The 12,187-nt window shown below is 52.3% G+C and overlaps 1 pseudogene; it reads left to right on the forward strand.

The window, feature by feature from the left end:
* The first annotated feature begins 333 nt into the window (after positions 1–333).
* On the forward strand, positions 334–4,566 carry LOC131421413 (cytochrome P450 2D14-like; annotated as a pseudogene).
* Positions 4,567–12,187: the final 7,621 nt, after the last annotated feature.

Consider the following 12,187-nt stretch of genomic DNA (forward strand, 5'->3'; position numbering starts at 1 on the left):
GCTGGGGAGTCAGGTTAGAGGTGGAGACATCACTTTTGTCTACCCTCAACCCAGAATAAGCACCTGGAGAGGGCAGCAGGGACAGGACTTCTGTGCCACACCTGCATCTGAACTTGCCTGGCCCCACCCTGCACCCTATGGCAGCTCAGTCATCCCAACAGGTGGGGTCAGGACAGAGGGCAAAGGCCAGTCTCAGCTCCCTTTATAAGGAGGGGCCAGGCTGGTCAAAGCCTCAGGGTTGGTGAGAGTGCCCTGCCTGGCCTGGTCCTAGGTGACTGGTGTGGTGAGCGGTGCCAGTGTGTCCAGAGGAGCCCAGTGCCCAGTGAGGCAGCCATGGGGCTGCTGACTGGGGAGACACTGGGGCCCCTGGCTGTGGCCGTGGCCGTCTTCCTGCTCCTGGTGGACCTGATGCACTGGTGCCAATGCTGGGCCCCACGCTACCCACCAGGCCCCATGCCCCTGCCTGGGCTGGGCAACCTGCTGCAGGTGGACTTCCAGGACACGGTTCGCTGCGTGACCCGGGTGAAGTTGGTGGGGGTGGGCACGGAAACCCTGGGGACACCACTGAGCAGCAGACAGTGGGTGGTGGTGAAGCCACAGGCTGGACAGGGAGCTGGGGGGAAAGGAGGAGGCAGGTTTGAGAGGCCTCCTGGAGGAGGGCATCTGTGCAGGGCCTGAGGACAGTTTGGATTTTCCAATCAAAGGTCAGGGAGGGCAAAGGCCTGGAGGGGGGTGAGACTTGGCAGGGGGTTTGGGATGCAGTGGGACAGAGCTTGAGTTGTGTGTGCCTGAGTCCCTTCTGAGGGCATCAGGAGGAAAGGTGCTGAGACTGGAGGGAGGGGAGTCTGGTCATGAGCCCCCTTGATATCAGGAACACAAGGTTGAGAGGGGACAGTGTCCAGGTTCAAATCTTTTGCTGCTGTGCGACCTTGAGCCTCACTGCTCACCTCTCTGAACCTCAGTTTCTTCACCTGTAAAATGGGATGCTAACTTGGCCTCCTGACATCTTGGTGACCTCTGCAAAGTCACAGCTGGATGATCTGATCCAACGTGAGGTCCTCAACCATAGAGGATGTGACCACCAGCGTCACAAGGCCAAATAAAGTCCTTGTACCCACTCGTGTTGGCGGCCCAGGGGTCCCCCTGGGTCTAGTGCCAGGAGACTGAGGTCTGCAGCCTGGGGTGGGGCAAGACTTTTTGAATGCTCTTGACCCTCGGCCTGCAGCTGCGGCACCGCTTTGGGGACGTGTTAAGCCTGCAGTTGGCCTGGACACCCGGGGTTGTAGTCAGCGGGCTGGCGGCCATACATGAGGCACTGGTGGACCAGAGCGAGGACACCGCCGACCGCCCACCTATGCCCGTCTTTGAGCACCTGGGCTTCGGACCACACGCAGAAGGCGTGTGGGGAAGGAGGAAGAGGAGGGGAAGACCGCAGCCCGGCGGGGACTGGGCCCACAGTGACCCGAGACCCGGGAGGGCCAAGCGGAATTAGGCTGGTGGACCTGCAAAGCAGGGAAGAGTTAGCGAATTTGAAGGAGCAGGTGGAGGAAGCAGCCTGTCCCAAGGGTGGAGAGGTGGATGCGGGAGCGGGGAAGCGTGGGGCCTGTGGGAGTGGGCCGGACCTGGGTCTCTGCGAGCAGGAAGGAGTTGTCCGGGTGGCGGGAAGGAGGAGGATGGAGTAGATGGGGGAGGGACAGGGGGCGAGCCAAGACCTTCCCTGAACCAAAGGAGGTGATGGTGGGCAAGGCTGAGGGTGAGGCCAAGACCTGTCCCCAGTGGGTAGAGCTGGCAAGCAATGTGGGCGGGCAGAAGATGAGACCAGACTCCAGCTAGAAGGAGGTATAAAGTGGGCGGGACTTCGAAGTCATGCGAAGGACAAGAATACTGTAGGGGATGTAGTGGGCGGGACTGTGTGAGCAAGGCTAGAGCAGGGGTATGTTCTCGGCATAGACAGAAGGGCAGGCTAGCCCAACAGCAAGGTGTGGATGCAGAGGCTGGGCCAGGGCACACCCGAGCCACGCCCACATCCACCCGCCCCCCCCCCCCCAAGGATCCTCTTTGCCTGCTATGGGACGGCGTGGCGGGAGCAGCGGCGCTTCTGCGTGTCCACCCTGTGCAACTTCGGCATGGGCAAGAAGTCACTGGAGCAGTGCGTGACCGAGGAGGCCTCGTGCCTCTGTGCCGCCTTCGCAGACCAGGCCGGTGAGTGCTGGGCTGAGGGACAGGAGACAGGGATGGAGGCTGGGGAGGAGGAGATGGAGGCGACCCCCTGACCTGCACCGTCCCCTCCCAGGATGCCCCTTTAGCCCCAACGCCCTCCTGAATAAAGCAGTGGGCAACGTGATCTCTTCCCTCACCTTTGGGCGCCTCTTCAAGTACAATGACTCTCGATTCATCAAGCTACTGGACCTTGCAGATGGACAACTGAAGGCAAATTCTGGCTTCCTGCCACAGGTATGGGGGTGGAGGGGGCCAAGAACTCTGCAGATGAGCTCCATGGAGGAGACCTCCACCTGCAATGGGCCTCCGCGGAGGAGGTTTTGGATGGAGGGGTGTTGTGTCAGCGGGCTCCAGGAGGGGGCTAAGGAACTTGTACCTCCTTCAATGGAAGCCACCAGAACCCATGAGAAGTAGATTTTAGGTTTATACATTTGGGGACAAGGCTGGGACAGAAGGTTATAGTTGGACCATAGAGAGGAACCAGGTTGATGGTGGCAACACCCAGGGAGGGGCTGGGACCTGACTGGTGGAGGTGAACACCTGAGCACAGGGAGGACAGCATCCCCCACATCTGTGGCCTGCACAGGTGGTGCACACCATCCCCGTGCTCCTGCACATCCCAGGGCTGGTTGACAAGGCCTTTCCTGCCCGGATGGCCTTCATGGCCCTGCTGAATGAGCTGGTTGTTGAGCACAGGATGAACCAGGACCCGGCCCAGCCTCCCCGAGACCTGGCTGATGCCTTCCTGGACGAGGTGGAGAAGGTGAGCTGCCGTGGACGAGGGCAGTGGTTCTGGGCTGAGGGCCAATGAGGGTAGCCTGGGCAAGGTGGGGCCTGTGTATCACCCAGTGATCAGGTACCTGCTGATGGGTGCAGAGTGGGAGGCCATTTGGGGTTTCCTCCCTCTGCCCCTGAGCCCACCATCTCTGCATGGCCCAGGCCAAGGGGAACCCCAAGAGCAGCTTCAATGATGAGAACCTGCGCATGGTGGTGGCTGACCTGTTCTTTGCTGGGATAGTGACCACCTCGACCACGCTGGCCTGGGCCCTTCTGCTCATGATCCTGCACCCGGACGTGCAGCAGGAGCCCAGCCTGAGGGCCTGGTGGGCTGGGCCAGGGAGGAGAGGGACAGGCTGGGGGCCCTGAGGTTGATTGGCCACCAGGAGCTCTGAGCAGAGGCTGGGCCCTGGCTCAGGGGTCAAAGTGACCTCCTCCTCCACATGTGCACAGCACCTGCACAGCAGTCAGGAGGAGGTCAGGGTCCAGCCCCCTGGGTTCTGACCACTGAGCGGACGCTTGTCTGTGCAGGCCGTGTCCAACAGGAGATAGATGAGGTGATAGGGCAGGCGCGGTGACCAGAGATGGGGGACCAGGCCCACATGCCCTTCACCATGGCTGTGGTCCATGAGGTGCAGCGCTTTGGGGACATCATCCCACTGGGCTTGCCCCACATGACATCCCGTGACATTGAAGTGCAGGGCTTCCTTATCCCCAAGGTAGGCCTGCAGTCCTCCTCACCCCAGCTCAGCTCCACCTGTCCCCTGGTAGCCCCAGCATGACCCTTGCCAGATGTGACCAGGACTGGAACCCAAGCCACTAATCCTCATTTCCACAGGTACCGACTGTCCAGCCTGGGTGGGTGTGGGGATGAAGCAGAGGCAGGGTGGCCAGGTCCATGCAGAGCCTGCAGTCTGGGTGGGGGAAGACAAACTAAAATGTGCCACAGTGTTTTGGAGCAGCCATGCATGCTGGGACACGTGGCAGGGAGGGTGCCCATGGGAGGATATTCTCTTGGCCCTGCCGTGGGCACAGGGAGGATGGCGGGAAGCTCTTTGGCTGAGACTGACTTGAAAGTGTCCAGGTGTGTGCCAGGCAGAAAGTATGGCCCGTGTCTGTTTGGTGGCACGGGTCCAGGCACTCCCTCAGCCTAGACCCCACTCATGCCAGGCAGCTCTTGCCAGGGGACGATGCTCATCCCCAACCTGTCCTCGGTGCTGAAGGACGAGACCATCTGGAAGAAGCCCTTCCGCTTCCACCCCGAGCACTTCCTGGATGCCCAGGGCCGCTTTGTCAAGCAGGAGGCCTTCATGCCCTTCTCAGCAGGTGCCTGTGGGGAGCCTGGCTTGCTGCCCCCTCCTGAGGGAGTCTTGGAGGCATGGATCCCAGGGCCCCAGGCTCACTGAGCCCCCCATACCCACCCACAGGCCGCCGCTTGTGCCTCGGGGAGCCCCAGGCCCGCATGGAGCTCTTCCTCTTCTTCACCTGCCTCCTGCAGCGCTTCAGCTTCTCGGTGCCCGCTGGGCAGCCCCGCCCCAGCGACCACGGTGTATATGGTGTACTGGTGACCCCCTCACCCTATCAGCTCTGCTGTTCCCCGCTAGCAGGGTCACCAAGTCCCTAACCCACTGCTTGCAGAAGCCCTGATGTACAATAAACCAGTCTGATGGCTCCAACCTGGCTTGAATCCCACTCTGGCGGCCTCACCTGCCTCACAGTGCGGACCCCCCCAACGTAGCACTAGGATCCCAGTGGAGGCCCTGGCAATGTGTGCACATCTGCAGTTCCACAGCTGTGCGCAGGAGGCCGTGGCCAGGGTGCGAACACAGGTGGGAGGGGGAGCTGAGCAGGGCTGCCCTCCCAGAGATGGTTTATGGGTACCAGGTGTTGGCTTTTACCCTCTTGCTCACATACACACACAAACACACACACACTCACAGAAACACCACACAGCAATCTACTCTCCCACAAACCACCCGCACTAAGACAAAACTCACGTGAAAACACAAACTCACACTTCAACTCAACATGCACAGATTCTCACACACATACCCAGACCCAGACCCAGTGCCCTGGTTCTCAGTGAGGCCCGTGGATGTCTGGGCGGGACCTTTTCTGGTAGAGGCTGCTCCCCACGAGGCTCAGGGTCCTCACCCGGCTTGCAGCACAGCCCAGATTCCTAGGCTCTAGTGTAGCTGTGGCAAGTTTAAATCTGGGCGTGGGGGGCAACAGGGTTGTTCTCTGGGCTCCCCATTTACCCTGACTGGGCAATTCGTGAAGTACAGAGGCCCTTTCCCCGGCTTATTACAACCTCCAGTCACTTCCTGAGGGATATTGTCATCCCACTGCTTTCTGGCCTCTATGGTTTCTGATTGGAAATCTGACGTCAATGTTATTGAGGATGGATCCTTTGTTCATGATGAGGAGCATCTCCCATCTTTCTTGCTGCTTTTGAAATTCTCTCTTTGTCTTTTGCTGGTTTTCTTTTATGTGTGCTGGTGTAGATATCTGATTTTATCCTACTTGGAGTTCACTGAGCTTCTTTTAGTGAAAAACACTAAAAAATTAGTGTTTTTCATCAAATTTGGTGATTATTCAGTTTTCAACATTTCTTCAAATATTCCTCCTAGTCTTTTATCTCTCTCTCTTCTTCTGCTAGGACTCCCATTATGTGTGTGAGGTATGCTTGATGGTGCCCACAGGTTTCTAAATCTCTGCTCATTGTTCTTCATCCTTGTTTCTGTTCCTCGGCCTGGATCAGCTCAGCTGACTGTCCTCATGTTCACTGATTTTTCTTCTTCATGGTCAAATCTGCTCTTGAGTTCCTGCAGTGAACTTCCATTTCTGTTATTGTATTGTTCATATCTAGAATTTCTACCAGGGTCCTTTTTAAAATTTCTATCTCATTACACATATTCTTTAATTGGTGAGAGATCGTTTTCCTAATTTCCTAGTTCTTTTTTTGTGTGTGTGAGGAAGACCAGCCCTGAGCTAACATCTGCCAATCCTCCCTGTTTTTCTTGAGGAAGACTGGCCCTGAGCTAACATCCGTGCCCATCTTCCTGCACTTTATGTGGGACGCCGCCACAGCATGGCCTGACAAGTGGTGCGTCGGTGCGTGCCCGGGATCCAAACCCGGGCCACCAGCAGTGGAGCGTGTGCACTTAACCGCTAAGCCACGAGGCCAGCCCTTTCCTAGTTCTTTCGACATGGTTTATTTTAGTTCTGTGAACATACTGAATTAGCTGATATGCAGTCTGTGTCCAGCAACCCCACCATCAGGGATGGTTTCTATTGATGGCCTTTTTCCTGTGTATGGACCATCCTTTCTTATTCCTTTGCATGTCATGTAATTTTTTGTTGAAAACTGGATATTTTAAGTAAGATACTGTGGCAACTCAGGAAATCAGATTCTCTTTGCTCCCCAGGGTTTGTTGTGGTTGTTTGTTGTCATTGTAGTTGTTTCTTTGCTTGGTGAAATTTACGAACTAAATCTATAAAGTCTCTCTTCCTTGTTGTGTGTGGCCACTGAAGTCTCTACTCAGTTAGCTTGGTGGTCAGCTAATGATTGGTTAGAGATTTCCTTAAAAGTTTGAACCAATCACTCTCCCAGTCTTTGCTGCACAGATGTGCTCTGTGTGTGTGTGTGTGTGTGTGTGTGACTTATGTTCGACACTCTGCCAGACACTGAATTTAGAGTTTACAACTTTCCCTCAGCCTCCACTTCCTGTTTGCACAGAACCTCAATTTCAGTCAGAGTATAGAGCTAAGGCGCCCCCACCAGGTCTTTCCTGAGCTCGCACACAGCCCTACACATGTGCATGGCCTCTTTGATTCCCGGGAATGTATCAGAGCTCTTCAAAGTCCCTGTGGACACCTCAAGCCCCAGCTTCTCCTCTTTAAGCTGTGTGGTTAGTGTGTCATTTGCCTCAACTGTTAGCCATGTCTCAGGCAGTTTTGATTTTCAACAGTGGCCACTGATTACTTTCAACAAACTCTACTGAGAAAAGACTGTTTGCATGAGGGGAGCTCTCAGGTCACACACAGACAGCCCTGCACACGGGATCTTCCAGGGAAACCCTAGCCAGGGAAATTGTGACAATTCTTTGGGAATGAGGCTTTGAAAATGCTCCATGTCTTGTGCTCCCTCAGGAGGCTTCCCTGGGTGTAGGCGGTTATTTTCAAGGCTACTGCTGAGCTGGACAGTGGAGGAGAGGAGCAGGGAAGTGGAAATGCCACAGAGATTGCTGTTTAGTCTGTGATTCAGCCATCTGTCTTGAAAAAAATAATGCTCCTGAGTAGCTGTGAGCTTTTGGTTTCTTCTGAGACTTCTGAAAAAGTAACTGATCATTTTGCCTGTTTTTTCGTTGCTCTTCTGGAGTGGCCAATTTTCAGAGGTCTGCCATTTTTGCTGATATCACTGCTCCCCTGAGGGGGGCTTATGAGATCTTAGATGTCTCAAATGTCTGCATACGTACCTGACTAATAGTTCTGCTGGGTATACAATTCTAGATCGGTAATAGCTTTCATGTACAATTTTAAAGATGTTTCTTGTTGTCCTCTTCCTTCAGGATTGATGTTGAGATGTCTGATGCTACTTGAATTCCTAAAACTGAGAGTTCTTTATAACTCTGCAAGTCTTTAGGTTCTTGTTATGGTCACCCTGAAAAGGCAGGAGAGATACCCCCCGACTCAAAATTTGATTAGGATGTGGACTGATGACACCATTCCCACACCAAGAGGATATGAAACTTTTCTATTTGCATCATTGAGGTCTCTGGGCAGAGCAGGACTGGCCTCTCAAGCAGGACCAAAATGGCTTGAGAGAGCCAGGAAAGGAGACTGGCCTGGATATTTACTGTGGTTAGGTGGTTGGCTGGGGTGAGGGTTCGCTTGTGTGGGTAGTGGTTTGGTGGTTTGAAACTAGGGTAGAGGCCAAAGGAGAGAGAACCAGGGATTTATTATCAGCTGGTCCCAGTGTAGGGGACAGGGGAAAAGACAGAAGTGATGATTAAAAGCTGTCAGTGATCAAACACCAAAAAAAAAAAAAAAAAAAAAGGAGTCACACCCTTCAAAGTAGGGAAGAACTCCAGTAGCCAGAGGCTCTGATCTTCCTGAATTAGCCTCCCCTGCCTCCTGCTGCCTTCCTGGTTGGCAGGACCTCGAGACCACTCCTCTTGGACTGGAGGAGTACATAGCCTTTGATCCCTGCTCCCCTGGCATCTGGGGCTACTCTGGCCTTGGGAAAGGTCCTTTTTTCAGGGGACCCAAAGGCATGCCTGCTTGTGCTTTTTAGAGGCCTCTGATGTAGAGAGCAAGGAGGAAAGGGACAGGGTTTGGGTCTCCCAGCTCCTGAGGAAGCTGTGGATGGGCTGGTTCCCAGCCTCTGACATCCCCAAGACTCAGAACCACGAATGACAAAGTATCAATAAATCCACAGAGTTGCTGCTTTTGCAGGCCCACCTGCCTCCTCTCAGGGGCCTCACCTCTTCACAAACCCAATGTGGACCCAGCCACACTCCCTGTCCTGATAAGCTGCATGAACACTCCTCCTGCCACCAGAGACACGACATTGGATAATCTGGAGAGCCTGAAGGGGCCCTGGCTGGCTTTCCGACTCCGTGACTACGGACAGACCAAGTTTCCTGAGTGCTGAGAGCTGGGAGCTCCCTGTCATGAGGGCAGCTCGAAGACTCTGGTGGAAGCCCTGTCAGGGATGCTGTTGGGTGGGGGTTCTCTAGCATCAGAAGCTTGTAGGGGATCCTTCTGCCCTGAGTGTCTGTGGTCCCAAAGCTCTTAACTAAATGCACCAGGGGGTCGACAAGACTCAGGTAAGCAGTCGGTCACTAAGAACTCTTGGGCACAGCCCTTGTGCTCAGTCCAGAGCCATTCAATTTTGGGCATGGGGTAGGTGGAAAGATGACAGTCCCTGCACTCAGCAGGGGCTCCAGGCTAACAAGATCACAGCCCTAGAGTCAGAGCAGAAAAACAGGACCCAGAGGCCAGCTGGTAGAAAGGTCTCATTGGCTGAAGGGGTAAAGGAGCCCAGGGCAGGGAAGGGTGGCCCAGGGTCCCAAAGGGTCCTGGCAGAGCGAGGAGGAGAGCCAAAGTGTCCCCCTCCAAGATCCTCATGTGGCATCTCTTCCCCTGGCCATCCCACCCTCACATGGGTCCAAAATTAACCCCTGTCCCTAGGGCATACCTGTGGCACATTCCCTGCACCCTGCAAAGCCTCCTGAGAGCCCAGCCTGACCAGCCACTTCCAGAATGGTGCCCTGGGTTGGAGCCCAGACGAGTGTCCTCCAGATCCTGCCTGGCCAAGAGGCAACCTCCACTCTGCAGTGGCCTGGACACTAGCATCCTTGAGGGGCTGGGAAAGGGTGCTGAGAGCCTCAGGGAGGTGCTCACTCCAGGACTGCCATTAGCTTTCCCAGGGAGGACTCTGGAACTTGAGGACTGAGCCTGGGTGTTAACCTGACACATCTCTTCCCAGCCATCCCTGAGTTCCCCACCTATTGGGGGGTCATAGATGAAGTTGGGCAGATTTGATGGTGCTGGCTGAGCTGCTGGTCCATGGTGGGGCGGGTGGAGTCAGGCCTGGGATGTGGGCATCCAGGCTGAGTGAGTCCCTTGCAGTAAAGAGTAAAGTCAGCAGGTTTGGAGGGTTCACATCCTAAGCTTTGTAAAGCAGTGACTGACCCCTGACCAGCTCCTGGGTGATGACATTTAGGCTCTGGGAATATTCTTCTGGATAACCATGTCTTTGTTTTCCTGGAGCCTCAGCCATGCCAGATCATTCATGCTAACAATGTGACCCTGCATTGCCCTGTATCAGTCGGTCATCTGGAGGGGCTGGAGACTTAGTCAGTTCTCTCAGCCACACAGGTGCTCCATGCCTATAACACCAAGCCAGTAAAATCCCTGGACACTGAGGCTCAGTTGTGCTTCCCTGACTTGCAAGATTCCGTGCGTGTGTCACTCATCATTGCCGGAGTATTAAGCACTATTCTATGTGTCTCCAGGAAGAAGACAAATGGAAACCTGTGCTGTGATCTCCTATGTGTCTCTCTATCCTATTTGTCTTTTACCTTTACTGATTTTAATTTGTATCCTTTCACTGTAATAAACCATAACTGCTGTAGATGGAATGCCTATGTCTCCCTGAAATTCATATGTTTAAACTTAATCCCCATGTGATGGTATTCATTAGTGGTGCCTTTGGGAGCTGATTAGGTCATGAGGATGGAGTCCTCATGAATGGGATTTGTGCCCTTCTAAAGGAGAAGCCAGAGAGATTCCTTGATCCTTCCACTAGGTCAAGACACAGTGTAAATGTGACTGTCTATGATCAGAAAGTGGGCCCTCACTAGACATCAAATCTGCCAGAGCCTTGATCTTGGACATCCCAGACTCCAGAGCTGTGAGGAACAAGTTTTGCTTTTTATAACCACTCATTCCAGGGTATTTTGTTCTATCATCCCAAACAGACTAAGAAAATAACCTTGAATATAACAGCATCTCTGAAGTCTGTGAGTCCTCCAGGAGTGCATTGACTCTAGGATGGTCTTGGGGACCTGCGACACAGTTGGCTTCAAAAGTGGCATTCGCTAGAATAACCCTGACTCTCTGGAACGTGGTGAAAGCATAGTTTGGGGAAAAGGCAGAACGGGGGATGGTGGGTGATGAACCTTCATTCCTGAATGGTTTCTCCATCGCTTGTGGTGTCATGCAGCAGCTAAACTGTGGTCAGTTATTGGAGGTAAAAGTTACCTATGGAATTCGGAAATAATAGAGCTAACCTCCGAGTGGTTGGTTCACTGAATGTGTAAGGAAATGCAAAAAAACTCCACGGAACAGGCTAATATACAAGCCAGTGATTATTGCTTTATGTAATTAGCTCAAATGGAAATAAAGGAGAAGGTCGGGCCATATGCTGACACTGCACCAAGCAGGGATTTCATCTGGTCTGAGTTATGGCAACTTCTGTCAGGGATGCTCCCAAAGAGGAAGATTATGCTGAGTCAACAGAAATCACCTTTATGGCCCCTGGTCACCAAGAACATAGTCCAAGTGGGGGTAGGGCAACATCAGGAAACTCCTGAAAAGTTTCCTTTAACCTGGGAAGGGGGATTATTCTTCCCCTCAATTAAATGCCATGTGGAACTTTCCAGATGAAGTGGCTGATACACCACCTCTGCACGGAAATCATGCTGGATTGGCTTGATCGTGATCAGCATATTCTTCCACCACAACCTAGAAATCAACAACAGAGGGAAGACTGGAAAATTCACCAATATGTGGAAATCAAACAATGCATTCATAAACAACCAATGGGTCAAAGAAGAAATCATAAGAGAAAGTACAAAATAGCTTGAGATGAAAGAAAACAACAGCACAATATACCAAAACTTATGGAATCGAGCAAAAGTCATGTTCAAAGGGAAGTCTATAACTGTAGATGCCTACATTAAAACAGATCTCAAATCAATTACCTAAGACTACACCTTAAAGAACTAGAAAAAGAAGAGCAAAGAAAACCCAAAGCCAGAAGAAAGAAAGAAAGAATGTAGAGTAGAGATAAATGAAAGGGAGATCAGATAAATAATAGAGAAAATCAATTAAACCAAAAGGTGGTTCTTCAAAAAGATCAACAAAGTCAACAAACCTTTAGCTAGACGGACTAAGAAAAAAGAGAGAAGAATCAAATTACTAACATCAGAAATGAAAGCGGGGATATTACTACTGATTCTACAGAAAAAAAAGGAGCATTATTAAGAGCGTGCTGTGAAGAACTGTATGCCAACAAACTGAATAACCTATTGATGAAATGGAAAAATTCCTAGAAATAGGAAAGCTACGAAGACTGAATCATAAACAAGTAGAAAATTTGAATAGACCTTTAATAATAAGGAGATTGAATAAGTAATCAAAATCTGACAAAGAAATGCCCTGGATCTGATGGCTTCACTATTTAATTCTACCCAACATTTAAAGAAGAACTGACACCAATCCTACTCAAAGTTTTCCAGAATATTGAAAAGGAGGGAACACTTCCTAACTCATTCTAGGAGGCCGGCATTACCCTGATATCAAAGCCAGACATACTACAAGAAAAGAAAACTACAGACCAATATCCCTTATGAACATTGATGCAAAAGTCCTCAAGAAAACACTAGCAAACCAAATGGAG

This window comes from Diceros bicornis, chromosome 25 (assembly GCF_020826845.1).
Source record: "Diceros bicornis minor isolate mBicDic1 chromosome 25, mDicBic1.mat.cur, whole genome shotgun sequence".
Taxonomy (NCBI): Eukaryota; Metazoa; Chordata; class Mammalia; order Perissodactyla; family Rhinocerotidae; genus Diceros; species Diceros bicornis.